Source organism: Bufo gargarizans, chromosome 1 (assembly GCF_014858855.1).
Source record: "Bufo gargarizans isolate SCDJY-AF-19 chromosome 1, ASM1485885v1, whole genome shotgun sequence".
In the NCBI taxonomy this organism is placed as follows: Eukaryota; Metazoa; Chordata; class Amphibia; order Anura; family Bufonidae; genus Bufo; species Bufo gargarizans.
This window is the reverse complement of record NC_058080.1, coordinates 589,566,874-589,572,873: the sequence shown is the minus strand read 5'-3', so window position 1 is coordinate 589,572,873 and position 6,000 is coordinate 589,566,874.

Here is a 6,000-nt window from a genome sequence, read left to right as displayed (position 1 = left end):
CATGCAGTAAACATACTAAAGTGCATAGTATAGAAAAGAAAAAAAGAGCAAGGACCCCTAGTTGGGACCTATAGCATCCATATGGTATCAATATACGATATCCCAACCAGTCAAACCGTAATAAAACTACCCTTAAAGCACCCATGTATACAAAGTAACTATAGGAACCAAAGTGACAACCGCATCCCACCGGAGAAAATGTTGGCGAAATTGTGGATAGACATACGGTAATTGGAGGAGTAATAGTATTTTTGCTCATATGTGACTGTTAGGGTACAATCACACGGTCAGGTTTTTGCATGCAGTTTCGGAAGCCAAAACCAGGTGTGAAATTAAACAAGAGGAGAAGCTGTATCTGTCCTTTAGGGCTCGTTCACACATGTGCTGCCCGTTGCCGTATTGCGGACCGCATTTGCAGATCCGCAATACACGGGCACCGTTTCGCGTGCATTCCGCATCACGGATGCGGACCCATTCACTTTAATGAGCCCGCAAATCCGGAGATGCGGAATGAAAGCACAGAACTGAACACTACAGAGTGCTTTCTGGGGTTCCATTCCGCACCGCAAAAAGATAGAACATGCTGTAGCTAGCGCATGCACAGTTCCTTCCCTGAGGCTGATGCCAGCACAGGGATAGGAACACTATGAGGACACTGCGCATCGCGAGATTGCGGCGCTCTAGCTTTCTGACGTCGGGGAGCAAGGAGGTGCTGGGCTCCTTCATGCTGGACTCATCTCAGCGACAGGACTCATCTCAGGTTAATTTGCATATGTATCAAATCAGTTTTTTTACACTATAAAAGCACACAGAGCTATGGGGACTGGGTATTGCGGATGTGCTAGCGACCATATAGCAACCCATGTCCTCAGCTCTATACCCAAAATCCCGGTGACAGGTTCCCTTTAACAAATATGGCCAGCGGTTGGTATGAAATATTTTACATTAGTTGCCATTATGATATTGCACCCGTCTGTAAGGCCATTTTTACACAGTCAGTGTTTGGTCAGTGTTTCATCAGTGATTTCCATCAGTGATTGTAAGTAGAAGTATTGGAGAATTACTTTGTCACGAACAACATTTCTTTGTAAGTAGTGGGTGCAATGACAGGGAGTGGTGATTGCGCCGCTCCCCATCATTGTACCCCTCAGATGCTGCATTCATATGTAATCGTGGCATATGATAGCAATAATCCGATGTAAAATTTGTAAAAATGTAAGAAAATCATACTTGCCTTTGATCGCAAAGAGACAGCCGCCATCTTGACTGAAGATCTAGCGTGAAATCTCCTGCAGCCCATGATGACTTCATCATGTCGGCTAGCATGGTGACATCATATGTCACTATGCACAGGAGATCTTTAATCAAGATGGCGGTGGCCGGCCCTTCGTGCTCAAGTGGATGAGAGTAAGTACTATTTGTTTTGCTTTTTTCCACACAAAAAAAATGATTCATGACCACGAAGCACGAGGAAATGCTCATGCACATGACCGTTATTGTTTTGCGCTCCGTTTTTCACAGATCCGTTGTTTCGTATCTGAGGTTTTTTTCTCTCTGATTTAAGTCCTCTTCCGTTCCGTTATTCCACAAAACATATCCGTATGGTTTCCGTATGTGATCCGTTTTTTTGTGGATCGGAAACTGAAACAGTAACTTATGGGCATAGCATTTCTACAGTATAGATCCGCAAAATACGGATGAAATATGGATGACATACGGATGTGTTCCGTATTTTTTGCGGACACATTGACTTGAATGCGGGCTTGGACCGTGACAATAATAGGACATGCACGACTTTTTTGGGGGAACGGAAATACGGAACTGAAATGCATACGGAGTACCTTTTGTCGTTTTTGCGGACCAATTGAAGTGAATGGTTTCGCATACGGTCGGCAAAAAAAAAACGGAATAGAAGCGGAAAGAAAATACGTTCATGTGCATGAGCCCTAATTGTGAGCAAAATCAGGTGTGGCTCTAAACACAGAACAGGTGCAGATCTTTCCCTTAAGCCTCATGCACACAGCCGTTACCCGGCTGTGGCCGTATTGCGGTCCGCAAAAAGCGGGTCTGCAATATGCGGGTGGGCACCAGCAGAGTGCTCCCCGCATCACGGATGCGGTCCACAATCCGTAGCTGCGGTGCAGAACGGAGGCACGGAACCCCACGGAAGCACTACAGAGTGCTTCTGTGGTGTTTCTGTCCGTGCCTTGCAGTAGAACATGTTCTATTTTTTTGCAGTGCAGACAGTTCACAGACCCATTCAAGTTGAATGGGTCTCGATCCGTCCCAGCCGAGCACGGATGTTGCCCATGCATTGGGGACCGCGGTCCCCAATGCACGGAACGGCTGCACAACGGCCGTGTGCATGAGGCCTTATACCTTATCTCTGTGTAGGCTTCACTACTTTTGACTCACAGTCCCTGATGGAAATCACTGACAGAATAACTGAAGTGTGAACATGGCCTAAGGATTAAAAAAAAATAATCAGCGCTACCTAGAAAATGGCATAGTTCATTCGGAAATACGGTTATGAGCACCAGCATATCCTAATGTCCTGGCATCTGATGTACACATATTTAAGACTTTGGTCTGAATAGCGCATTTACGACATTCTACATTGCATGGAGACTGCCTGGAGACCTTCAAGTGACCTCTGGGTGCTCTGTGCATTAAAATTACTGTAACATTCACTCGCCCTTCAGTTGTCTGCATCGAAATCAATGACATGGCTGTCCACCTGCTGCACAGAATAATGCGCATACAGTCCTGAATAGACTGCCGTATTCCTTAGAGCAGTGACAGTGCTTTTCTATGTCCCTTTCTTTTGTTCATAACTGTTGGATAGTGAGCCTCGGAGTCAATGCCTATTAACCCTTCCATCCAAGCAGACAGCATACAATGCCAAATGGTTACACTATGCTATTTTAGAAATAAGTGAGACTTCTACTCTCATTTTCTGTGAAAAGGTACACTACTACATTATAATGAGGTATTATATTGCATTTCTTACTACCAACCAGTACAGTATGTTCACATTTCTGTTCCATTCCAATAGAGTCCTATGTGCAGGAGATATCCCAATAACCTTCCCTTGGGTTCTTGTAATCCTATGTGACCTGTCAGGTTCTGCTCAGGTGTCTTGGAAGAAGCCGAAAGGGGGGACTCCATGGTCAGGCAGTGACTTGGTGTGCCATGCAATATACATGTTTTGTATGCGTTTTTATCTCTTTTATATCTTTAGTATGATTTTGGACTAAAACACCACATTGCACTTCTCCTCTATGCACTCCAATTGTGGAGTGGACCTGATTACTGTAGAGCAGAGCACATTCAGTACTTAAAGTAATCTAAACATGGTCATGAGGTACAAACGTTATAATTAATACAGAATTTAGTTCAGTTCATAGATATAGTTGCAGACTGTGGACATACCAGTTGAGACACACTTTCATGCAGTAAACATACTAAAGTCTATAGCAGGAATGCTCAACCTGCGGCCCTCCAGCTGTTGCAAAACTACAACTCCCAGCATGCCTGGACAGCCTACAGCTATCAGACTACAGCAGAGCATTGTGGGAGTTGTAGTTTTACAACACCTGGAAGGCCTCAGGTTGAGCATGCTTGGTCTATAGCAGGGATCAGCAACCTTCGGCACTCCAGCTGTGGTGAAACTACAACTCCCAGCATGCAAGCCTCCTTGGCTGTTCTCAGGACTCCCAGAGAAGTGAATGGAGCATGCTGGGAGTCGTAGTTTGACAACAGCTGGAGTGCCGGAGGTTGCTGATCCCTGGTCTATAGCATAGAAAAGAAAAAAAGAGCAAAGATACCTAGTAGTGACCTATAGTATCCATATATTATCAGTAAACAATATCACTGCTAACCAAACTATAATGAAAACACCCATGTATATAAAGTAAATATAGAAACCAATGTGACTCCCTGCAACACGACGCAAGTTTCGCATCCCACCAGAGGAAGAGTTAGCAAAATTATGACTATGACAAGTAGAGCCAACTGTTGGTATGAAATATGTTAGGGTACTTTCACAGCAGGGATCAGCAAAACGCTTCAGTTTGCGATAATACAACCATCTGCATTCGTTATGAACGGATCCGGGTTATATTATCTTCAAAATAGCAATGACGGATCTTGCATGAACACCATTGTAAGTGAACGGAGGACAGATCCGTTTTCTATTGTGTCCGAGAAAATGGAAAGCATCTTTCACCGGTATTGAAATGCTCTGCCAGATCTCAATACCAGAAAGTGTGAAAGTAGCCTTACATTAGTTGCCATTATGAGATTGTGCCTCTTTGTGAGGCCGCTTTCACCCAGTCAGTGTTTGATCAGTGATTTTATAAGTTATTATGAGCCAAAACCAGGTACAGGGCAAAAACACAGAACCCATGTACATTGCTCCATTATACCTTATCTCTGTGTAGGCTATATGCTATTACAAAGTAATAACACACATTAAAAGGTTACATATTAGGCAAGATTTATTTTTTCCCACAGAGAAGGCCACAAAGAGCAGATTGATTAACACTTCTCGTTAATTTCAGACTTCCCTGAGGCTAAGCAATTTATTCCTTTAAGCATATTAATCCAATGTGTAGTAAAAACGAAACTTGTTTTCATTAGAGCACATTACTGTGGAGTTTATTAAAATCATGTTTATTAAAATTATTATATTTTCCCATAGTCATTAAAGGTCATTTACCTATCGCTGATTATAAAGGGGGTTTTAGACATCAAAAGTTCCAGTAAACCCTGCTAACTTAGGAGGCTACATCAGCCATTATCTGGGAGTAGGCAATGTGCTATAGAAAAACACTTGCTGCACCCAATAAAGTTGTAGAGGACATATGCTATTGGCGATGTAAGTGCCACCATATTGCTTTTCACTAGTGTTGAGCAAATCGAAGCATCTGAAGTTTAGGAAAGATTCTATTTGCAGCGAATCCGAATTTACTGGCGATTCATGGTAACGAACCGTTTTTCCTAAAATGGGGGCTACACGTGTTACAAAGTGAAATTAAGAAGCTTGTGTCATGGAACCATGAACCAGACGTACAACAAGAGATAAGTGGAAAATAAGAAGGTTTTATTGAAGAGCAAGCCGTAAGCAAAGTCCGAACGGATGGCTAAACCGAAGCAGGGTCTTGCGGAGACAGAGGTCAGGAACCAGAAGGGTAGTCAGACGAAGCCAGGAACAGGAACCAACGGGGTAGTCAGACGAAGCCGGAATCAGGAACCAACGGGGTAGTCAGACGAAGCCGGAATCAGGAACCAACGGGGTAGTCAGACGAGGCCAGGATCAGGAACCAGAAGCAGCAGCAGTCTTGGAAGCATGTGGACACAGGAGGACCAAGCAAGGAACTGAAGCCACAGACCTCCTATATATATGAGCTGGGCATCCAGCTCCTCCCAGTGGGAAGGAGGAGCCGCAGGGTGGGAGGCTACAAGAAAACCCAGAAACCAAGATGGCCGCCAGCACATGTCAAACGAAGGGAACAGCAAGGAGGTAAGACCATGACAGTACCTCCCCCTCAAGGGCCCCTCCTCCGCGGAGTAAGGAACGGTTTCTGAGGGAAGCGTGCGTGGAAGGCTCGGAGCAAGACAGGAGCATGGACATCTGCGGAGGGAACCCAGGAACGCTCCTCTGGACCATAACCACGCCAATGGACCAAAAACTGCACCCGGCCGCGGACCAGGCGTGAGTCCAGGATATTGCTCACCTCATACTCCTCACGATTGCCCACTTGGACCGGACGAGGCCGAGGAATCGAGGAAGTGAAACGATTACACACCAGTGGCTTCAACAGGGAGACATGAAACACGTTGGAGATCCGCATGCCAGGAGGAAGCGCAAGGGCATAGGCTACCGGGTTTACCCTGCGAAGCACTCGGAAGGGACCAACAAAGCGAGGCGCCAGCTTGGGAGTGGGCACTCGAAGGTTGAGGTTGCGGGTGGACAACCATACGCGGTCTCCGACCTGG